At 37.4% G+C, this 25,660-nt stretch overlaps 1 long non-coding RNA gene across 1 annotated transcript; it reads right to left on the minus strand.

Annotated features, from left to right (window-relative positions):
• Positions 1 to 4,030: 4,030 nt before the first annotated feature.
• On the minus strand, positions 4,031 to 25,085 carry LOC132711209 (uncharacterized). The gene is made up of 3 exons (XR_009622042.2): positions 24,793 to 25,085; positions 12,449 to 12,575; positions 4,031 to 4,202 (listed from the first exon to the last, which is right to left on the minus strand). It is a non-coding gene; the product is annotated as an uncharacterized LOC132711209 (long non-coding RNA).
• Positions 25,086 to 25,660: the final 575 nt, after the last annotated feature.

Raw genomic sequence — 25,660 nt, forward strand, 5'->3', positions numbered from 1 at the left:
GGGATCAAAAATCAGAAGATTTACTACTGAATTTTGGCAGCATGATCTAAGGATGCTCTGGACTGCAAAATTGGTATTGACAGGCATATTCATTCCATAGGTTATAGTGTGGTTATTGTTTCCCTACAGCAAAACCAAGATATATAATAAATTACTGAGAATCTTGACTATAACAATAATGCCAGATTAAATATAGAGAATATTGGCAAAAAAGAGAATAATATTTACATGATTTTGGAAGTTCCAGAAAAGGAAACAAATGTATATTTAGAGAGTATCTCTTTATATAAGCTAATGACTTATTGCTATTTTTAAATTTCTGCTGGTTATTGGATGTAAGACACAAACGCTCCATACTTCATTTCTGTATTTTTCACGATTCATCATTCTTTTAAGTACAAGTAACTTGTACTAATGCCCATCTTCATGGATGGCTTTATTTTAGATCCTCTTGATGTCTTGATACAGATTTAAAGTTTCGTGATTCCATGTTATATGTAGAATAATCATGTTGGTATGGGAATAATTAGTATTTACTATAATATTTACTATAATGAGTAAATATAGCTTTTGTAGCTCTTATATCAATCTTAGGAATTTGTGGATCCATCTTCTCCATGCCAGGATTGCTATCATGAGCCCAATGGAAATATCCCCAGAAAACAATGAAATTCCTTGCAATCTGGTCCAACAGGAAAGTAACACTGAATCACCTTTGTGAGCATCTAGTCCTAACTATTGATTTGGGATCCTGGCATCCTAGACCAAGAATTGAAGTCTTGCTGATGTCTCCAAATGACAATGACTGTAAGTGCAAAGGGAAACATCTTTAATTTAAAAGAAAATTTTCATGGAAGTAATACATCTGCTGTATGGTGATGTCTTGTAGCTCTTGTAGCTGATTATTCTGTAATTAATGATGAATGAGGTTCTGATGACAGAAACATTAAAAACGTTCTTTTTAGTAGAATAATATATAATATCAGTTTTGTTGTGCTGTCTTGATTTTCCAGATCTTTTGAATGTCTTTCTGCTTTAATTACCTGAATCAGGACTTTGCGTCTTTTCACACAGTAATCTACCATAAACCCACTCTGTGTTCTTCTATGATACCTGATCTCTGAACTGTCATTAGTTTGATTTGGAGACTGACTGTCCATTATATGGGATTTGTAATCCCGCTTCTGAAGGACCAAGGACATTTTATTACATGAAAAAGAAAGAAAGGAAGGAAGAAAGAAAGGAAGGAAGGAAGGAAGGAAGGAGGGAGGGAGGGAGAAAGAGAGAGAGAGAGAAAGAAAAGAAAGAAAGAAAAAAGAAAGAAAGAAAGAAAGAAAGAAAGAAAGGAAGGAAGGAAGGAAGGAAGGAAGGAAGGAGGGAGGGAGAAAGAGAGAGAGAGAGAAAGAAAAGAAAGAAAGAAGAAAGAAAGAAAGAAAGAAAGAAAGAAAGAAAGAAAGAAAGAAAGAAAGAAAGAACACTCTAATTGGAGCCCAAATACCATTAAGCTCCATGTGGTTGAATCAGCCTCAGGTTAGCAAATAGGTTGCTGCACTTTGGATTAATTAAAGCTTCCATATCATCTTCAAAGACAGTAGAATGTAGGGCATTTGAATCACTGTCATCAGGTATCTCAATCTAGGTAGTCCTACACTTGGTGCATCAGCTGGAGCTTGGCAAAACATCTCCCCAACCATATCTTCTATCTACTGCTCCAATTACTGGAGTACCGGAGGACCCCTGACATTGTGGGCTTGCTTTTGATAGGGAACCTGACCTTGTCAAGAGCTAAAACAAGAACAGAGATAAGCCAGTTCTACCCCTAACAAATGACAATTTCATTTTGCAGGGATTTAATCTGAATCTGTTTGACCAGGGGTGGGTTTCAAAATCCATCGCTACTGGTTCATTCGTGGGTGTTCATGCGCTTGTGCATGCAACGCTTCTGCGCATGCGCAGAAGCATCTGGGCGGGTGAGTGGAGCCTCCTGCCACTGCCGCTACCAGTTCGCCCAATCCTAGGTGAACCGGTAGCAACCCACCACTACTTTTGACCTATCCACATGGCATTATGTCAGTATCTCCCCAGGCAAGTAAAAATGGCCCAGTAATGGCCATCCACTTTGTATTATAGACAAGCTGGGTATCTCATATACTGGTGCCTAGAAAATGCATAGATCTCTCATAACCACTCAACATTCAGAAAGGAAAACAAACTAGTAAGATTTGCACCAGTTTCCACTTTCTTTATAATTTGTTCTTGTTTCTGATCCATTAACTGAAGCCATCAAAATTTAAAACTTTCTGCAATTACTGTTTTCAAAATCTCCAATGTATTCATGAATATTAACTTCTCAAGAAAGAATTACATTCTGGATTGCTTTATGTCATTGCCTGTAATTGCAGAAATCATGGATGATCAGCTTCTAACTTTGGGACCAACAACATCAAGGTCTATATAAATTGTGCTCTGTTGTATTTGCAAGGGAGCTCCAGGCTCATAGTAATACGTTAGGAAAGGTCAGCTCTGCTCATATGAATTAGGGATCATCAATTTATTGAGCTAGCAATGGAGAGAGAAATTCACCTTGGTCTACTTCCAGTTCTCTTAACTCTTGGGCGGGTGGGTGGGGAGAAGCAGTTCATCAAGCTTCAGTTCATCTGGAGGTAGACTGGCTCATTCATAACTGAAGACATATTTTTACATCCTAGTGGAAGAGGCACTGGGCTCATTAAACATTGTGGAAGTCCACCTCTGGGTCCACATTACCTTCAGCAAATCCCTGTCTTAATTTTTTCAAGGAAGTGAAGTGAAACAAAAAAAGAATTGAAGCAAAAGTTACATGACAACACATTCCATAGCAATTTAAAATGAAACCCATTACCATGAATGAACTGAATAATGTACCACCTCCTGCAGGGAATAAGAGTCTCTGACAAAAATAAAATAATGCTTTAATGTTCAGCACCTAATTCATTTAAAGCATATCTAGAGAACTTCCATCTTATACTTAGAATCAGGGGTTCAATTGCCCAATTAAACCTTGCATACTTTCTGGCATATTTTTTTGTAACAAAATTTTCATCTGATATGTTTTTGAAAGAGTGCTGCTTCTATTAAAGTTCACAGCTTCCTAATGAGAAGAATATGATGCTAAGAATGCATGCAAATGAGATATGAATAGAAAAATCCTTTTTTTTTCCAGTTGAGAAGCTCAATTAACCTCTAAGGACGTCAATATGTACCTTCTAAAATCTAAAAAAAAAAAGTGCTTTAAACTTTAAAAGCTTGAAGTTGAAGGCTTTTGAATATCTTCTTGATAACTCATGCAAGTTGTCCCTTTTTATCATTATAAAACTTTTTTCTTTCAATTAGAATATTTAGGTATAACATTTTTATCCTTTTGCTGCAGTACAAAATTAAGACTACGGGAATCAGATTGCTAGCACAATACTAAAAGTTATATTATTGCATACAGTTCACATAGTTTAGAGGATTAGAGGTTAAAGTAGCTTAGATGGAATATAGCATATAGAAATGGATTTTATTTTATTTTTTTGAGAAAATTTTTTATTTTAAAACAAAAACAAAACATAAAACCATCATCATTCCAAACAATTACAGACAGTGAGTCGAACGGTTCACATTCTCTTGTGCATAAATCCATTTCTAAAATACCAATTTATAACAGAAACATATCTTTTATAGAAAAAAAACCATCAGATATTTTATCTTTACATGGAAATGGAATGGATTTTATATAAAGATTATGAATTTCTGTTACAAAATCAACTTGGAAACAATTGGGAAATAAATTCAAAATATCAGCATACATTAGGCAGGCTAGCATCCATTGAAAACAAACTCATTTGAACAGAAATCCTGGCAAAGAATTTAGACACAATAGATAACTCACTTCTCAAGCTAGCTTTTCTTTCTCTTACAGATTGCAATGTTCAATCGAAGCTTAAGAAATATTTCATCTTAGCTCCTGTTGATTGCTTGGAAATATTTGAGTCATGGTTTGGTCCCTTATCTCACCTCCAGCCCAGAGACCCTTAACTCTTCTGCTGGATATTAGCTCACCCAAACCATGAGAAACACCAAGTCTTTATCTTCTTTATGTTTTCTCTTTTTCTGTCTTTCTCCATGGTTCTTATGAGGTCATCTGACATACAGCATTCTTGCATGGTATGGGAGCAGCTCTGTAGTGGACAAAAAATCATTAAAACTGCCCAGAAAATCATCGGACTCCAGCTACCAGCCCTGGAAGACATCTTCGAATCTTGCTGTTTAAGAAAGTTGCATAACATTCTCAGAGACTCTTCCCATCCTGCTTACAATCTTTTTGGACTGTTGCCTTCTGGCAGAAGATACAGAACAATTAAAACTCGGACTACATGTTTTCTGAATAGTTTTTATCCCAGAGCTATAATTGCACTCAACAATGAACTAAAGGGCCACCATCAGTGAGCTGTTGGACAGTATTACTTGGTCTATTGTGTGGATGTTTGGGTGGTTTAGGGATGGGGAATTGTGGTGAGTGGAAGTGTGTTTGGGGATTGTTATGTGTATTGGACCTGGTCTTTGGGTGTTAAGTGAATTTTGTTGTATGGGTATACTGTGTATACATGTACAATACCAATAAAGTTATTTCTTTCTTTATTTATTTTATCTGCTTTCTTTTACAGCTCTGGCTATTTCTTTCAATTTTTGTTTGTTTTAAGATGGCGGGGTGTAGGGCTGAAGTTCCAGCAATTTGTTTCTATCTTCCACCCTTTGAAACTTGGATTTTACAGATATTATGACCTCCCCGCTTGCTTATTCAGATATTTTGAGTAAATCTATGGTGTTAATTAGTGGTGGGACTAAAAATTTTTTACTACCAGTTCTGGCATGGCTTGGTGTGGCATGGCTTGGTGGACATGACAGGGGAAGGATACAATAAAATCTCCATTCCCACCCTATTCCAGGGGAAGGATACTTAAAGTCTCCATTCCCTCCCCACTCCATGGGGACAAAATCCCCATTTCCTCCTGATCAGCTGGGACTCAGGAGGCAGAGAATAGATGGGGGTAGGGCCAGTCAGAGGTGATATTTACCAGTTCTCTGAACAACTCAAAATTTCCGCTACCGGTTCTCCAGAACTGGTCAGAACCTGCTGAAACCCACCTCTGGTGTTAATATAGGTTTTCACTGCATGTAACCCAGGTTTGGGTGAATGCCTGAATGGATATTAGATAGGGAACAGCTTGTGGACTGAGAGTTTGCCTGTACACTACAGATGTGAAAAAAGTTATATGAACAAAGAATTGTGACTATAATTCCTGACATTGCCTTTCAGTTTTTAAAAGGAGAACTTTCAAGTGTCTTAGGTTTATGAAATGTGTAATTTCTTGAAGGATAACTAATAGTGCATAATCTGAACTACAGTATTAAAAGAATATTATACACAGCTAATTTACCTCTTTAGTCCCATTTTGTCCAACATTTGAGCTACTAAATGTAGACACTGCAATTAAAAATAAGTTGAGCTATTTGCTGTCTTTTAGAATTGCCATCATATTTTGCCTAAAATCAAATTTCAAGGTGTCCTTGGATTTTCCTATTTAAATGAAGCATTCAAAGTGTTATTCTTACTGATTTAATGTGGGTTAATTAAGGTGATTTGTGAATGGCCCCAATTAGGTGTCTTTTGGGAGTGGGTGAGTGTTAACAGAATCAAAATAGTTGGCATGATCAGGTGAGCCAATGCATTTTTAACCTGCATTGCTTGCATTGTATATGGGAAAAAATGTTTCACTCGCCCTGTTTTGATATTGTTGATATCTCTGTGAATGTGCCCAACTCCATTCCCCCTCCTCCATCTGAGATTTTGGGTCAGGATACCTTAGAATGAAGGTTAATCCCTCTTTTAAAAGAGCCTCCTCCTCCTCCTCTTTAAAAAACAAAACAAAACCACAATCTTCTGTCAAATCATTTATAATTTCAGAAAGCGACTGTACAAATCCTGCAGTTTCTCTGGTAATGTTTTTCAGAAGTGGTTTGACATTGGCACCTTCCTAGGGCTAAATGAAAGTGACTGACTCAATGTCACCCTGCTGGCTTTATGCCTAAGCATGGCTAGAATTCACAGTCTCTCAAGTTATATTCTAATGCCTTAAGCACTATACCAAACTGGCTCTACCTTCCTTCCAAAAAGCACTTAATTCATGTTTTAAAAAATGGATCTATTTTTGTTAAAGTGCTAAACATGTGCACTTTAAGGAACCCACATAAAGTACTGGTCAGGCATTTAGCTTATGCAAAAGCATCCAGATGACTGGTCTATCTTGTAGGTCAAACTATGGAGGACAATTCCCAGTGTCCAAAGGTGATTTGTGTGCCCCAAATAGGAAATGAGAGCTCAGCAAATCCCATTCTCTGACCATATCAGCAACTAGGTTTTTGATAAAGTTTATCAAATCATATTAATGGCCAAAGTTTCAGAGGAAAATACCCCCAAAGAACTGATCAGATGACTGCAAGGAATATAAATCCTTCTATTCTCCACCATTCATTCAGAACTGAAGAAACTTCTTGGATGAGAAGTGAAATGTCTTCTAGCAAAAACAAAGAAAGACCAATTGCCTTTTGAAAAAGCAACTTTGGAACAACCATGACCTGGATGACTAAGAATCTCCATAGACCTCAAAGAACTCTTTTACATAAGGGAATTACAGCACTTAAGATGTTGCTTAGAATTAAGGCAGGGAAGTGAGGCATAACCAAAGCATATACTGTAAAGTTATGTAAACAGAGATAATGTAGAGAGAGAATTTTTTTCTCCCTCGTTAATAGTGTTAGAACTCCAAATCATTCATCTTTCACTGAAACTAAATACCAAGGATAGGTCTAACAAGAAATACCATTTTTTAATATAATAAACAATTCAACCATTGAAGTTACTTCCAGTAGTTGTGTAATGGTGGTTTTAAAAGGGAACTGCAGGGACTCATGGACTGACAGCCTGTCAATGGCTATTAGTATTTATGGTTGTCTATAGCTTGTTAGGATTAGGCAATATGCCTTAATTCCTGGTTGATGGGAAGTCACATTGGAAGGGAGGCTTGGTCTATTTATGGACCTGACTGACACAGAATACTGGATTATTGTGGCTTCATCCCAGAGGTTTTTTCATATATGCCTTTGTGCCAGGGGTGGGTTCTATTTACCTTTACTACCGATTCGCATCGTGCCCGCACATGTGCAGATCACTTATGGTGATGTCTGGATCAGTGGGCAGAGCCTCCTGCTGGTTTTACTACCGGTTTTTGCGAACCGGTCCGAACCGAGGGCAACCCACCACTGCTTTGTGCTTACCAGTTAACAGTCAAAGGGTGAAATTTGCCTTCTGGATACCCTTGAAAAGGTACCAATATAGATAGTGTATTTTAGCAGGCTAGATGTGATGCAATGAAAACATGGATTATTGTTGCTAGTCCAGATTGCTTAATCAGAATATATACCAACTGAAATGGGTTTACTGAATCCATATCTTTGAAAGGTGTCTTCCTCGATTGTTAACTTATTTTGGGTTATTTTATACCTAGAGGTGAGTTTCACATAATTTTACCACCAGTTTGTAATGCACTGTAAATGTGAATGTGCACATGCATGCGGCCTTCCACGCATCTGTTTTGCTCACGTGTGCGGTTTGAACGCATGCACATGGCTTTGAAAATGTGACTAAATAGGACGGCATAGCGCTGGGGCGGGCACCCCACCCGCAGATTATTACTACCTGTCCACATGAACTGGTCTGAACCAGCTGAATACCACCACTGTTTATACCCCAAACCAGTGGTGGGTTGCCCCCCGATTCGGACCAGTTCGCAAGAACCGGTAGTAAAACCAGCGGGAGGCTCTGCCCACTGACCTGGATGTCATCATAGTGATCTGCGCATGCGCAGAAGAGCATGCACGGGCGTGATGCGAACCAGTAGAACCCACCCCTTCCCCAAACATACATTTCTCCTTAACATTATCAAACCATTTTGTAGATTTTTGTACGGTTTTTAAAATTCTCTTTTGCAAAAGAAATAGGTTGCTTTTTAAAGGTAATTGCAAATGCAACTTTCTTATGAATTAAACATCTGCAAGAGGAGTGCCAGCTTGGAAGTAGCTTTTAATGGTTTTGTACATGAATGGCTTCTTCATTATTATTGTTTATATGTGCTGTGCATCCATTATTGCTACTCTGCAGAAGTCACTGCTGAATGATAATCAGGTGATAAACCTTGCAGAGATATTTCCTCATCATCCCGTGTTCTGGTATTGTGATTATTATTCTGCTTCCATTTCATTTTTCTAAAACCTAAATTGGTAAAAAATAGTTTTAGGAGGAAAAATCCCCTCTGAAATGAAAGAAGAGCTTATTTTGTTTATTATCCACAGTAAACAGCTTGCTAATCTATTGGAACCCTTCTTCTGGTTAGAACAGTTTTAATGATAGAGACATGCAGGAATTGCTTTCTGTTTTGTATAAATCATTCATCAGGATATTACTTTCTCACTATTGTTGTTTTTAATTTAAAATATTTTCCTTTCAGCTGTCAAGCTCCATCCAGAGCTGGCTTCTTTCTTGCTTGCTGGATATTCTCAAAGGTTGTCCATTATTTTAGTGTCTTATCATTTGAAAGAAAATTGAGTCCATGTGCATAAAAATCTGAGAATAATCTATTGGTAGATCAGATTCTGGATGGGTTTAACAGAATAGAGGAAAAATAGTCTGTCACTCTAATGGTCTTCATATACTCAGATAATAAACATTATGAACTATCCCAATTTTCTAGACATAAAACATTTATTAACAGAATCCGAAAATCACAACTCATTAACAAAAGCAAATTAACTGTTTGATAAGAAGCCAAAATAATTAATTTATATGTTATTAAAATCTTTTCAGATTGCTGAGTCAAGATTCTCTTAAAGTGACAAGGTATCAGATTTGGGAGGAAAACATCCAGGGTGAGAAAGAAATTATATTTGTCCTGCTGGAAATTCATTTATTTCTCACACGCTTAAGGACATGTGATTAAGATATAGTACATTAAAAAATAGTACATGTGATTAAGATATAGTACATTAAATTAAAATGGGTGATGAACAAATTTCTTGCCAATACAAAGAAAGATAATACAGGTAACCCTCAACTTATGATCACAATTGAAACTGGAATTTCCTTTGCTATGTGATGCAACGGTAAAGTTAAGATGTTACGGGACTGCATTGCTTAGGGATTGCTATCCTAGCAGTCCTAATTGCCATCTTTTTATTATTATTTTTTTTGCTTTAATTTATATGCCACCCTTCTCTGGAGACTCAGGGCAGCTTACAATGCATTAAGCAATAGCCTTCATACTTTTGTATATTTATACAAAATCAGTTTATTGCCCCCACAATCTGGGTCCTCATTCTACCTACCTTTGAAAGGATGGAAGGCTGAGTCAGCCTTGAGCCTGGTAAAATTTGAACTTGCAGTAATTGCAAGCAGCAGATGTTAATAACAGTGCTTTAGTCCACTGTACTACAGGCTCCTATCTTTACCTTAGAACTATGGGTTGTTAAGTGTGTAGTTACCTCTATCCAAGACATCCCATGACCTGGTCCCTCGAAGCTGAGCCCTGTGCCTCAGTAAGGTAAAGATCTGTCTCCAACTCCCCAAGAGGTCTATTTTTCCCCTTATCTTTACTTTGGTTCACTTGCACCCTATTTGCACAGTAAAAAGTAACCCCAGAAGCACATGGCTATGGGGCTTCTTGCCATGCGCTGAGAAACCATAGCTGCCCCTGCCCAATCCCAACTGCAGTCATCCTCACTTCTTTGAAGAACCCTGATACCCCTGCTGTCCAGGCTGGGACAGATCCTTCTGGCAGATGATGGATCAGGGATGCTTCTTATTTGTTTTCTTGCTTGCTTCTGCTTCTTGCAGTGCACCAGAAAGCTGCACCCCAGTCCAGGGTACTGCAAGAATCAGAACCAAGATGCAAGCAAGCAAGCAAGCCCAGATCTCTGGCACAACAGGAAGGCTCACCTCAGGCTGGCCCAAAAGCATGGTACAAAGCAGCTTCTTGGCATGAAGGGCCAAGCCAGGCACGCGTCAGCAGCAGCATTGGGAGCTAGAAGAGAGTGAAGGCCAGCTGGGGCTGTAGACCACAGGGTGGAGAGGACCAAAATGGTATAAAGAAGACAGGACAGTAGTGGGTTTCACTTACCTTCACTACCAGTTTGCTATTGGGAACGCGTAACGCTTCTGCACAGGCACAGAAGCTTCTGCGCATGGGCAGAGCATCCGTGAGATGTCCGGGTGGCTGGGTGAGCCTCCCACCGCTGCCGCTACCAGTTCGCCCAAACAGGGGTGAATCGGTAGCAACCTACCACTGAGACAGGCATGTGAGGTATTTGAAGAACCTTGTGGTTGTAGGTGTAGGCAGGCTTCCAAGCACCTGAATTTTGATTACATAACCACAGGGACACTGTAATAGCTATAATTTGGGTACGGGTCATATGTCCTTTCATTCAGCACTATCATAACTTCAAATGGTCACTGAATGAATGACTGTAATTCAAGGACTACCTGTATTTTATGTCTGTTTGTCTGATGTATACGATCTTTAGTTAATTGGGCTTTTTTGGGTTCAAAATATAACAGAGAAGACATATTTATTGTGCTATATCAGCATTACATCCATTTTGAAATGGTAGCATATTATTTCTGAAAATTACAGTTTGGCCTTTTTTCTCATGGTAAATTGGCATTGTGGGGAAATATGGGTGATACTATTTACAAGAAACCTATTTTATGGATGATTTGAATAGACAGTGGGATTTTTATTTTAAATCAATTCTTGAATGATAAAGGTAAGTTTTTATCATTTCTCATGTTAAAGAATGAATACCATTGCTTTCTGGAAATATTTTCAGCTCCATCTACTGACATCTTGATTTGTCTCAAACATTTCAGCCTTGGAGACATCTAAATTATTAGATGTGATTACTAAATCATATTAAACAAAAAAAGTTCACAATGAGTCTTAGATATTTTTTTAATCAATAAGTCAATTTGATATGCACATTTTAGAGGGACAAGGAATTGAACATTCCCACTTAGTCAGAGCAATGGGAAGCTGTCTTTTAACATTTTTATTGTTTACAATTATTACATTTTAGGAAGAAATCATATTTACAAAATGATCTTGGTAGGATTTTTCTTTTCCTTTCTGTTCCATTTAATTTAATAAAGGCAAAAACAGAAAAAGAAGATTCCCTTGTTCAGCTCTATTGAGCTATTACTCATTTTTCCCTTTTGAAATTCCCTGGGACATTTTTGGTTGTCTGCAAATTGAAAATTAAAACTTGGTTTTTAGTTTATTTTAATTTTACCAATTAATAGGTTGTTAGGGTTGAATAAACGTGTAAATTTATAATATTTCAATACGTATTCCTTCTAAGAGATGGGAAAAGATATATACATAGAAATGAATATTTAAGGTTTAAATCAGTGGTGGGTTGCTACCAGTTCGCCCCGGTTCAGAAGAACCTGTAGTAGCGGTGACGGGAGGCTCCGCCCACCCACTCAGTGCGCAAATATGCTCTGCGCATGTGCAGAAGTGCAGAAGTGACCCGCAAGCGAGCAAACCAAGCATGCACGCATGAGTGAACCAGTAGCAAAGATAAGTGAAACCCACCACTGGTTTAAATTGTGTTGTTCTTCATTAAGTACAGTTACATGCTGGGAAAATAGTATTAAATAAAGCCCTACTCTTCACATATTAACTCATTATTTAACTTTTACTTCACCAATTAATCACCTCATTTTCTTGTTAATTATGTTAGCAATTAATGCACTAGTTAAATCATGAACATGGTTGAATATTAAACTATTTAGTCACAAAATTCTTTCACTCCACAGAACACTGAACCCAGTCAGAATAAATGTATACATATTTTGAAATATTAATAACTAGTGCTTACTAACAAACTTAACCTTGTCCATTTATTAAGATGTTTACATGCATAATAAGAATGGGATGTATGTGAAAAACATTTCTGACTTAATCAGAAAAATCTGATGTAATTATTTAAGCCATTTGACATTTGTCCATATTTACAAACACTTTTTTGGCCATGATTTTTCCCAGAAACAAATGTATAATGTCTAACACATATCACCCTTGTTAAGGTAAGGCAGGGATTTTTGCTACATCGTTCCTCATTTGTCATATCTTTCACATTCACGATAACATTAATATTAGAATATATTAAACATTTAAATATTGTAAAACTCTCCATTTTCTTCTTAGTATCTTTTAGTAATGATACCATATTAACATCAAATAATATTATTCCCTTCATACACATGCTAACAATTTTTATCTTATTTATATCTCTATCTTAATATATTTTCTACCTATTCTTTAGTCTTCTTCATTTCGTTTTTTCATTTCCAAACTCCATTTTTATTCTCCAACCATTGATAAAATACTTCCCATATCATATAATATTCAGTTTGCTCTTGTTTGTACCCAGACGATAAACTGCATAAGGAAAGATGGAATGATTATCTTTGTATTTAAAAAATAAAAAACTTTTTACAAAAAAAAAATGTAAGGCAGGGATTTTTATTAAGATATTCAAAGCCATAGAGAGTTCATACCTCTAAAGCAGAAGAATTGTGTTAAGTTGACCTATGTGCTTGTGCGCTCGTGCGCCAGCCCACCACTCATGCAAGTTGAGCTGCATGCACATGTGCCTGGCTGCTGCTTGTGAAGACTGATTGCGAATAGGCCACAGCCTGGTAATGGACCACGGCCTGGAGGTTGTGAACCAGTGGTGAAATCCAAATTTTTTTACTACCAATTTTGTGGGCATGGCTGGGTGAGCCTGGCTTGGTGGGCATGCCAAAGGAAGGATACTGCAAAATAGCCATTCCCACTCCACTCCAGGGTGAAGTATACCGCAAAATCCCCATTCCCTCCACACTCCTGGGGGAAGGATACTGCAAAATCCCCAATCCCTTCCCACTCCTGGCGGAAGGATATTGTAAAATTTCCATTCCCACCACACTCTGGGGCCAGCCAGAAGTGGTATTTGCCGGTTCTCCAAACTACTCAAAATTTCCGCTACTGATTCTCCGAACTGCTTAAAATTTTTGCTACCGGTTCTCCAGAACCTGTCAGAACCTGCTGGATTCCACCCCTGTTGTGAACTCCTGCAGTAAAGAATATGTTCTGACTCTTCTTATTCTCACAAAGAGAAACTGCTCACTATTTGCACAATTCTTACTTTACTTTTAGTCTTCATTTGTAGTCAAGTCTGAAAGTAGTCATTATAAAGAGGTAAGAAACAAAAAAAAAACTATTTTGCAGAGATAAAGCATGGCAGGGAGGAAGGAAGGAAATATAGATCATTGTGAAACCCAATGCCACCATTTTTCAGCACTGTCTTCTGGCAAAGCAAATCTGGATTAAATAATTCAAAGACAAAACCCTGAGCTACAAAGTTTGATGCAAGGGCAACAGCTGTAGCAGCAACAACGAAATATCCCTCTGTTGTATTTCCAAAAGGTTACTAAACCATAATTAAAAACAACACAACAAAAAAAAGTATGAAACTCTTCCTCCAGATGTCCAATTACCAGGGATCATCCTCCTTAATTAACATTGGTAATTGTACCAGATTGGAAGGCTAGCATCATTTTTGTCCTTTAGGCAAACTAGAAACCTAGCCAATGCCTAATTAACTGTCTTTGGGGAACTATTTGTCCTACTCTATAAGTCATTTAGTTTGTAGAAATGAAACATTCGGTACCAAGAAAAAGAGTAACCATCAATGGAGTTACTGAAGTGGGTATATATTGTTCATGGAACTTGGTGATGGATTTGGACTTTTTTTTCATTTCACAAGAATCTTTTTTTTTTTTTTTTTTTTATTGAAAAGGTTTTCAAATACAAATTTTTCCCCCTTTTTCCCCCCCTCCCCCCCCTCCCTAACCCCCCCTCCCCACCCTTCCCCCCCTGTGACTTCTTCGTAACAAAAAAAAAACCCTAATTCATAACAGATTACTTACTCCCTCCTCAAAATACTGACCTTTACTTACTAAAAGTATTATAAATCCCCCTTTATCCATACATTTCAGAAAAGAAGAAGAGAAAAAAAAACAAAACAAAAAAAAACAAACACATTATACTATAACTATTATAAAATAACTCTAATTTAGCATAATAGTGTTTTATATCTATGCATTATTGCAACAATTCAAAACCACCTTCCACTTTAAAACTATACAATAAGTCCTACTTTAATAACATTTCAAAGCGGGCTCCCCATAAAATCTAATTTAACATTTATTCCACTCTATCCATTTCCTCCACTCCCCTAAATGTATCACTTAAAAATCCCTTTTCTTAAACTAATCAGTCTGTAGCTAGCTTATTCACCCACTGTCTTACAAATTTACCATACACAACAATTCTTGATATCTTTAATTCACTGCCCACACTACTTAAAAATATATATATATATATATTCCATTATATCTAAATAAAAAAAAGAAAAGACAATAACTTTAAATTTATAGTCCATATAATATCTTCTTGAAGTCTTTCCACTGGATTGTTAAAACCAACATCCATAATAGGGTGACATAGCTTGCGGATGCAACAGTTTATTCAAGATCTCCAATCATATCTGCCCCCATCAGTAGTAAACATCTTCTTATATATATAAAAGTAAAAACAACCACCCGAGTGACATTATAATTATATTCCATATAATAATAATTGTGGGTTTCATCAGGATTATTAATTTCCATCATCGTATTGGGTAACAACCCGATCTTCTGCATGTCCCAATGTGATTCTCTTGCCTTATAATTCAAGATAATTATAATATATTTATCAACACAAAAAGAAGTTTCAAAATAGATAATTCAAAACCATCAATTTGAGGCTCTTTCCATGTCCCAAAATTACGGCAATGCAGAGATCTGCCACTATCCTCAGGATGATATTGACCAATATGTCGCCTCCTCTATGTTTTCACATAATCATTCATATTTTAAAATCACTGGCTTCACTGTTGCTTGGGTTAGAAATTTCTATTTTTGTACAACCTATTTCTTTTTTTGTTTTCTTTTTGTGGGTTTGACCTCCATCCTAATTTTTTGTGTCTCGCATTTCTTTTTTATCCCTTGTATATCCTCTAATTGGTTTCCATGCTTGTCCTTGCCTTGATAAGTCATCACATTAAAATCAGATGGCACTTCTCTCAAATTTGTAGATAATCCAGCTGGGGTATCCGATAAATCCAAAGGCAATTTATCTGGTACAGTCTCTGTCTTTAGTTCCAGCTCCTTCTGCTTATCCTGTATTATATCTGAAGACGTTAAATTCATTTTCAACCTATTTTGATAAAATTCTTCCGCCCTTTCAACAGTATTTAACTGGTATCTTTCTCCTTGATATCTCAATATAATACCAACTGGGACGTCCCACCGGAATTGAATATTTCTCCTTTTTAACTCAGACACCAGAAAGCCAAATTTCTTCCTTTCCATTAATATCTTAGGTGGGAGTTCCTTGTAAATCCAAATCTTTCTTCCATACAATTGCAAATTAGAATTGAAGGAATTTTGCACAATTTTATTCCTAATTTCTTTATCTGAAAAATAGATTACCACATCTCTAGGCAATTGCCTTTGCTTGGCAGTCCAAGAGTTTATTCGATAAGCTCTGTCAATCCTACAAAACACTTCCTCAGGTTGAATCTTTAAAATCCCAGCTAGAAATTCAGAAGATATTTTCCTTAAGTCATCTCTGTTATTTTCCTGCAAACCTCTAAGTCTTATTGCATATTCTGTGAAATTATATTGTATCTTTAGAACCTCTTTTTGAATCCTCTGTTCCAGATATTCTACATTACCAGACTTTTGGTCAGCATCCATTTTAAATTTTTCTTCTGAACTATAATCCTGAATATTTAACAAATCATTTTCAATTTTTTGAATTCTATTGTCCAATTTATCTTGAATTTCATCCATTTTTGACTCTAGTAAATTAGTATTTGTATCCAACCGAATCATGAATTCTGGCAATTTTAAAATTTTTTGCTGCAAAAAGTCAAACTTGGATTTCACCAATTCCTTAGTTTCCTGCTTAAATTTTTCAAGTTGCTGATTCACAATCTCATCCCTTCTTTCAATCTCCTCTAAGAGAAATTCTATTATATTAAAATCAGGTTTCTGGGACTGAAGAGTTAAAACATATTGCTTTAAATTCTTGGTGGGGGAATCCCCCCCACCTATTTGTTTGTCTGACTTCACAAGCCTCAGTGCCATGTTTCCGCCTAAGCAGGCTTTGTTAGAAGAAGAAAAAAAAAAAACAAGACAAAAGACTTCCAGCCAGCAACACTCAAGCCTCCAGGGAAAAAAGAGAAAAACAAAAACAGGAGCGGAGTTTTGTCTACAAATGTAGCCAGTGGTATTTATTCCGCTACATTGTAATAATAAAAAACGGAAGAACTTTCCCTCTCAAACTCTTCTCCAGCCGCGGCAGACGCCATTTTAAAAAGAAACTTTTTTCCTCTTTCTCTTCCTCTATTCTCTTAAGTAATTTTTAAAAGATAAGTAAAATACTTGCGCTTCAGTATTACAGGTCCAGCTCACATTTTCTTTGAGTAATCTGTCAAATTCGCAAGCTTGCTTTTGACGCCTGGCTCTGCATTAGCAGAGGTCTCCCAAAGCCCGGAGCAACGGCTGGGGATATGGGGCATCTCATCCGCTCCATCCCAAAAGTAAAAGAAAAACTTTTGGGACTCTGCAGAGAGTTCTACCCACCCCTGCCGGCTCTATCTCCGTTTCCTCATGGGAACGGAGTTTTTTCGAGCCGCCGTTCCGTTGTGAAGGCGGCTCTGACAGGCAGTGGAAGCTGACGATCCCTAAGGAACGTCTGGCGGCGGCCAGCAGCAAACAGGAAGTCGTCCATTTCACAAGAATCTTAATAAGGTATGCAATGTAGAACCAAAATCCCGAAGCTGTAGCTGATGTTTTGTAAAGATAAAAATTCCAGTGCCCAATTCTAAGCATTTGAAAGTGTAGCTAGGTACGTTACTAGGACAATTATATCAGTATGTGTATATCTCTATAAAAATCTTGGGACTTGTGGCCTTTTTTATATTCTACAATGCTTTGAATATTTATTTTGTGATTCTGTTATATTCCTTTCTGACAATTACTGTTAACTGCAGTTTTTTATTATTTATGTATTAAATAATATTTGTTTTACAGGATACATTAGCTCTAATATCTTCTTAAGCATACAATCCAAAGAGAACTCTCAAGAGAAATTTATTATTTGTCCTACAATATTAGGAATAAAGAGGAGTGAAGTGTTGCCATGATTTGCTTCTGAGCTTCACAAAGACTCTACTTGGCCAAGGTTAAAGAAAACACACACTGTTAAATTTTAATCAGATTTAATAGACAGTTATTCCTGTTACAGATAACAGCTTTTAAAGTCTAAGATCTTAATTACAGAAACAATAGTTCATTCATAATCCTTAAAAATGACACTCTATATAGCAGAGATAGGTACCTAGTGTCTTCCAAAGGTTCTGGACATTTGAGGGTATTAGGTTACTCATTATGGCATGCACGTATCTGCTCATTGGACTTGCTTGTCCTACATGAATGTCCTACATGAATCCTACATGAATGCCAGGCTGTGTATATTGTATAGTAGGCTACTGCTATAAATTTTCTTTTTCTATCAAAAATGCCTTATTTAATCTGAATGTTTGTGTTCCTTGGTTGGATTTTTACTAAAAATGCAACATGCTTACGCTGTTCTTTGATCACCATCACTTTGTCTGCTTTCTCCTTGGAATTTTATGATGATTTATGTTCTAATGAAGAATGCTAGTACATAGATCTGCTTAATTATAGATATGTAGTTGGATATTCCAGTGAGAAAGGGGCTTCCTTAAAGTATGGTTACGCTAATTGAGATCTCTGGGACTTCAGGGGCTGCTATATATGGAACAGTCTTTCAAATGTGTCTTTGCCTGAATGACTTCCTTAATGAAATATAGATGAAGAAAACTACTTTGTGCAAGCTGTCTACCTCCATAAATATAAATAAGTTTGCATAAATGCAATGGGAGCTTTAAAACACATCTTACCACTGGAAATCCTAAATAAGCACATGCCATGTTCAGATGGAAATTACAATAAGAAAGACTGGATTTTATTTGATGTATTTTACTTCACAGTCATAACTGATTGGGATATTTTTTTTTTCTTTCTAATCAAAGCTTATTGTATTTTTTCCATGCATTTGCTAAAAAAAATAGGATTATAAAGAAATACATACATAAATAAATAGATGCAGAAATAACTAAGCAGATTTGTCTGTTCAAGAGAGGGGGCTTGAGTGTTAAGTCTTTAAAGATTGCATTTCAATTCTTATATATTCAGTCATGTTTATGGCTTCTATCTTTCAGGTACTTCACTATAACTCTATCTTCTTTATATGGGGAATAGTCCAACCTTCCCCAGTCTAATGTTCTTCCAATGTTTTAAACATTCTCAGAAATAGTCATGTTGGGTAAGGAATTCAGTACGATAAAAATCCTGATATTTGAAAGGCTGTAGAAGACATAACTGTGCATGTCCATCAGAATGTTTTTGAGGAACCCTAGAAAAATTATTTTAAATAGGATAGAGGTGGAAAAAAGATTTTCCACTGAAATAAATATATACAAATTGGGCACATTCTTCCGAGCCAATGCCTATTGTCATTTTTGTATTGATATTCTTATCTTCAGAGAACTTCTTATTAATATATATATTAATGTTTATTTATACTGCCTACAGTTTTATTCTGGTTCAATCTTTTCAGTTCTAAGTAGCATTTGTAATGTACCATAATACCAAAAAATATAATCAGAAAGCAAATACAAAATCATAAATCAAACCTAAATCATGAAGCACAACTTTCTATCTCTGATAATTAAGCATTGTCAATTCATAATGTCAAAGCCCTTCGTGATCCCAGAGACCATAGGATGGAAATTGTCAGCAAGTACTCTGTGCAAGCATTCATTGCGTAGGCAAAGTTTGGTTGGCTAGGCAGGATTGAAGGCAGATTCTATTTGAAGCATTAAGCCAAATAGATTTAATAGATAGATAGGTAGATTCCCAAGCTATTTAGAAGCCGTGTTTCAAAGGCTTGCCTATCACCAGGGAAGAAGAGGGCTCAATTATAGGCTTCTGGGATTCTTTTGCTAGCCTTATGTCACCAGCAGGCATCCAAATTACTCCCTTATCCTTCTCTTGTTGTCTATTGCCATTAAGAGATTTCAACTTTCACTCTCAGTTCTCGGTAGAAGCAAAGGAAAGCAGGAAAATAGGAAGGTTTATTTCTGCCCTTGCAACACCCAACCTACAATTTTTGGGTAAGTGTAGTTGAAATTCATGAGCACATGATGGTGCCTAGCCACAGCAATTGTGCAGCATCTACAACTTTGCAAACTGGGGTAAATTTCCTTGAAATTTCAATTATATGGGAGTAATGGGTTCAGGTTTTTGGATGCATTCTTTAAGTCGGCTTATTTTAGGTACCTTGATTCAAAAACTTTTGCCCGATGCTGCACTTCAATTTTGCCCAATTGAAGATTACAAACAGACAAACAGCAGAAATGTTAGTAATGTATAGATAACCAGGAACTTGAACTAAACCCAAAAACAGACTGGCAACCAGTGGAGCGTGGGTTGTACTAATATTCTATATTGACAATCAAGCTGTATGTGAGGATGTGAGGAACAATTAAGAAGGAAAGAGCCTTCCTCTTCCTGAGTTGCCTGAAATATACATCTGTAGCAGGGGTGAAATCCAGCAGGTTCTGCCAGATTCTGGAGATCCGGTAGCAGAAATGTTGAGTAGTTTGGAGAACCCGCAAATACCATCTCTGGCTGGCCCCAGAGTGGGGTGGGAATGGAGATTTTGCAATATCCTTCCCCCAGGAGTGGGGAGGGAGTGGGGATTTTGCAGTATCCTTCCCCTGGAGTGGGGTAGAAATGGAGATTTTGCAGTATCCTTCCCCTGTCACGCCCACCAAGCCACACCCATCAAGCCATGCCCACAGAACTGGTAGTAAAAAGAATTTGAATTTCACCACTGATCTATAGCTAACTCAGGAGAAAAAAGCCTTATTTTTCAGCTGTTTAGAAGTAAAGTAAGTTCTCTGGAAGGAATGTTTGAATGCACTTTCTTCTTTTTGCTGATACACTTTACAGAAGGAAGATGCAATTTTAGGAATCACAACTATCTTTACTCCGTTTTATTTTCCTTTAAAAAAAAAAACCTTACATTTTTGCTTTCTTCCCTTCATCTATTATTTGAAAATCACCTTTCTAGCAGAATATCTTTTTAAATCAGATAAATACATTAAAACATTTTCCTTTGCCTTGTTTGGAAGTACGCATCAGAATATTCAACATACACAACATATTTGAAGAGAAATCCCTATAACCTTCCAATTTGCTGACTGCTTAGCTGCTGGTATAATTTATGACTTTTAGGCATCGTTACTCAACTTCTTGATTTCACATAGCTTCCAATAGTCTTACAACTACAGCAAATTTAATGATACCTTTTTTTATAATTGTGTTGGGTTGAATGTCAATTACTGCTTAATCAATACAAAATTTTGCTTCAATCATCTATTTTAGTCCAGCCATGCATGTTATTCTTATTTTCTTCTAAGATGCATTTTATGGTGCTGCTGCTTGAATTTCAATAAGTGCTTTCTTTCTTTAAATACTGTCATCAGAATACAGATAGTATAAATGGGCATAGGTAAGGTAAAGGTAAATGTTCCTCTTGCACATATGTGCTAGTCGTTCCCGAATCTAGGGGGCGGTGCTCATCTCCATTTCAAAGCTGAAGAACCAGCGCTGTCCGAAGATGTCTCCGTGGTCATGTGGCCAGCATGACTAAACACCAAAGGCGCACGGAACACTGTTACCTTCCCACCAAAGGTGGTCCCTATTTTTCTACTTGCATTTTTTATGTGCTTTCGAACTGCTAGCAGTTGACAGGACTGGAACAAGTAACAGGAGCTCACCCCATTACATGGCACTAGGGATTTGAACTGCCGAACTGCCAACCTTTTGATCGACAAGCTCAGCATTTTAGCCACTGAGCCACCACATCCCAATTGGATATAGGTATTCTCTGGCTAAATGAATAGTTAATATGCAAAGTATGAGTTGCTCTTTTCCTCTAGCTGTATGTTAGTGCAGGTAGTCCCTCACTTAACAAATATTTATTTAGCAACTGTTTAAAGTCACAATGGTGCTGAACAGGTGATTTGTGATCTAGTCCTCACATGTACAATTATTGCAACATCCCTGCACTTACGTGATACAGATTTTGGTGTTTGGCAACCATTGAACTTTTAAATTGGTTGCAGCATTCCACAATCAATAGGGAAGCTGGCAGGATGGGCTGCAAATTGTAGTCACTTGATGCCTTGATTAATGACCATGGTGACTCAGTTAACGACCATGGTAAAAAACGGTTGTAAAATTGAATGCAGTCATGTGTGACCTCACCTAATGACCACGTCTCTTAACAATGAATTTTCTAATCCTTATTGTGGTTGTAAGTAGAGGAGTACCTGTAGCCTTATATTGGTGGAACAATAGTCATTCTAAGTGATATCCGGTACCCACTACTTCTTTTTGCTGAACATCTCATCCATGTATATGTACTTACTCCCATGTTAAAGTTCTGTAGAAACTCTAAGATCATATGCTTAAATAAAGAGGCAAGTTTGAAGTCTCCTCCTAGATTGAAGAATTGGCAAAAAGTTTCTTTTTCTATACTGTTACTTTATATAAAGATATTGTTCAACCTAGAATTCCTATCATTATTTCTCCGAAAGATGTGGTAAAGTATAAAAAGTACAGAAAAAGCATAGAAAAATGATTCAGACATGACATCTAAGGTGTTTTAGTTTGGATAGAAAAAAGATTGAATAAGAAATACAGGATAGTATCATATAAAATTATGTTTGTGTGGAAAAAATGAATAAGGACCCTTTCATCCTTTCTCATAATGCCAATTAAACTGAATAGTAAAAAAAAATTCAAGACAGACTTTATTTTTTTAAAAAAGTCTTTTTCACACAATATATAGTAAAAGTATTTTTTTTCTTTCCAAATGGGGTTCAGTAATGATTTGTATTTTCAAAGGTTTTAAAAGGTGCTACACAAATTAAGGTTAGGCTTTCACACCATGATTTTTTAGTGCTTCTAGTACCAGAAAAATCATTTCTCTAACACTGGTTTCTGGGCAACACATTCAGAAAGATGATATTCCTGCACTAGAAGCATTGGATCTGATTCTTGTCAAAATCTTTAGAGCAGCCCCCACCCCCAACCCCTGGGCTCTGGACTGCTACCAGTCCATGGCCTGTTAGAAACCAGGCTGTGTAAGTGGCAGACAAGCAAACATCAGTTCATGTGTGAAATTTAAAAATTGTCTTCAATGAAACTGGACCTTGGTGCCAAAAAGATTAGGGATCATTGCTTTAGAGCAGTGTTTTTCAAACTTGGTAGCTTGAAGATGGGCGGACTTCAATTCCCAGAATCCCATAGTCTAGTTCAGTGAAAGGGTGCTTGCTGCCTGCCTGAAAAAAGCCTAGAAACTAGTGGATTGTGATTTCACTGAACTAGAGCTGCATAAAAATCTTGGTTTATGTAGGAAGAACCTGGCTAAAGAGAAATACACATAAAGGCCTATGGAAAAAAAAAAGAAAACAAATACTGTACTTTTACAGGGAGGATACATGGGATGAGGGTGTGGCTAACTGATGAGGACTAATAAGTCCAAAATAGATCTATCTTAGTCTCCTTAGTCTCCCAATGGGCAGCAGGGTACTTGCTGGCTGCCAGAAAAAAGCCTAGAAACTAGTGGATTGTGATTTCACTGAACTAGACCTGCATAAAAATCTTGGATTACGTAGGAAGAACCTGGCTAAAGAGAAATACATACATAATACATACATACATACGTACATACATACATACATACATATTGGGGTGAGGTATCATCAATATGCTGATGATACCCAGCTTTACATCTCCACCCCTGACCACCCTAGGGATGCCCTTTCCGTGATGTCCCACTGCCTGGAAGTGGTGTGGGTTTGGATGGGGAGGAACAGACTTAGACTCAACCCTTCCAAGACTGAGTGGCTGTGGATACCAGCATCCTGGGATTTGGAGGTTCCATCTTTAGTGATCGGGGGAGAGACTCTTGCTCCCTCCAATAGGGTCCGCAATTTGGGTGTCCTCCTGGATTCTCGGCTGTCTTTGGATGACCATCTGATGGCCATAACCAGGGGGGCCTTCGCACAGGTGCGTCTTGTGCGCCAGTTGCGCCCTTTTCTAGACTTTTCTCTCTCCCTATTGCTAGCCACCCTTTGGGAGAGGGTGAGAGAGAGGATCGAGCCAGAAGATAGGCTGAGATCTCAACTAACAATCAAGGGTGCTGTGATGCCTACCAGAATCCTTTCCCCTCTACAGCAGACAGATAATAATAGAGAATCTGAGAAAGCTGGGCCTGTAACACGAAGCCAAGTAGCTAGGAGGAGAAAGCAGGAAGAAAAACTGTTGTCCTCCAATCAGAACACAGAGTTGCAGGCTAGCCAGCATACGTCAGCATCAGCAAATATAGATAAGCGACAGCTCCGGCCCCGCAACAGAGAACCCATAGCTTCTACATGAAACAGAGCCTGAAGATGACAGGGTGTGAGCCTGTCGAAACGTTGCTTTAAGAAAAACTTTTAAAGTCACTGGTAGGATTTTAGCTGAGGTTTTAAAGGACCTTGCAGAGTGCTCTGTAAGGAATTTTAGAAGATTTTAAGCTGGGATTTTAACTAGGATTTTAAATATTTTAACCAACTTATTTATAATGACGCGGGAAAACACCCGAGATTTTAATTTTTTGCATATGCACACCCGCAAAAACTTAAGAAGACAAATATATGTGTGTGTGTGTGTGTGTGTGTGTGTGTGTGTGTGTGTGTGTGTGTGACAGGTTACATTTTAATACATGTTGATTCATAATAGAATAAATGTTCTATATAATTAATATCTAGGCCATTTATCCAATGTAGCGCAGTATGATCCAGTGTCTGACAAGGAGGACCACAGTCACATTCAGGGGAGGATACTCTGCCTAATTTAAACAGAGAGTCTTGACAGATGCCATGCAAGGTGAGGATCCTATTTGGAGTTTTCCAGCAACAAAGCCAAAGTGATATCAGTTTTAAAACGAGGCAAACCAAAAGACAGGGTAGAAAATTACCATTCAATTGCCCCTTTAAACTCCTGCTATAAACTCTTAGAAAGATTGCTCCTAAACAGGATCAGCTCACAATGGAAGAACATTTTCCTATTTAACAAAATTGAAACTGTGAAGACCAGGTGAGCCTAACAAGTCACACTGAAGCAGGATTCCAACGAGGCCTTAAAATCTCATTTGTAAACTACGGTTTACAAAAACAGTAGTTATTGTGGACCTGACTGCGACCTATGACATAGTCTGGAAGGAAGGTTTATTATACAAACTACAACTGATCATCCCCATGTCAGAAGACTATTCACCTTATTAATAATACGCTGAGAGACAGGATTTTTCAAACAATAATGGGAGGGGAAAAAAGCAAGATTAAATAATGGCCTACCAGAGCTCTCTGTGCTGGCTCCCACATTGTTCAACCCATTTGACATGCCAGTTACCAAAGGATGGAAATTTGTTTGCATGGATAACGTAGCCGAAGCAGCCCAAGATAAACATATGGAGGATGCTGACAGCTCCCTCACAGAGAACCTAAAAGTTCTGGGGAAGTTCTTTGTTGACTGGAGGATCATCCCAAGCATGAGCAAAACAGAAACAATGTATTTCCACCTTAATAACAAACAAGCAAAAAAAAAAAAAGTTAGAAACTATACTTCAATAACATCCTATTGCCTTATAACACCTTTCCAAAATACCTTGGTGTAATTCTGGATCGATCTGTCTCTTACAAAAAACAACACAGAGAATACTGCAGCACAAATTAATACCAGAAATAATGTTCTATAAACTTTGTGGAACTAAATGGGGTCTCTCTGCCTCTATTCTCGGAACATTAGCATTGGGACTGGTGTTGCTCTACAGCTGAATATTGTGGCCCCTGTCTGGATGAACAGCTGCCATGCAAATAAACTGGATGCCAGACTGAATAATACAGTAAGTGCATCAAGGCCACACTGTCCTGCTGATTTCCTGTACTGAGCCATATTGCCTCACTAGACTTATGATGACAAGATGCACTTCTCAGAGTGTACAAAAAAAATTGTCAGTAGCCTACAACTATCAGTGCACTCTGAAACACCATATTTATCAATTGGAAGGCTTAAATCCAGGAAACTCCCTTCCCCACTGATACTGACAGCTGCATAACACTAACTTTGATGTTAAATTCCAGTGGAAAGTAATGTGGACTATTGAACATCCAGATTCCAGAAAAAAATAGATCAGACTCAAAATGTTCTGCATTTAATTTATAT

Source organism: Pantherophis guttatus, chromosome 3 (assembly GCF_059756535.1).
Source record: "Pantherophis guttatus breed Tessera chromosome 3, ASM5975653v1, whole genome shotgun sequence".
In the NCBI taxonomy this organism is placed as follows: domain Eukaryota; kingdom Metazoa; phylum Chordata; class Lepidosauria; order Squamata; family Colubridae; genus Pantherophis; species Pantherophis guttatus.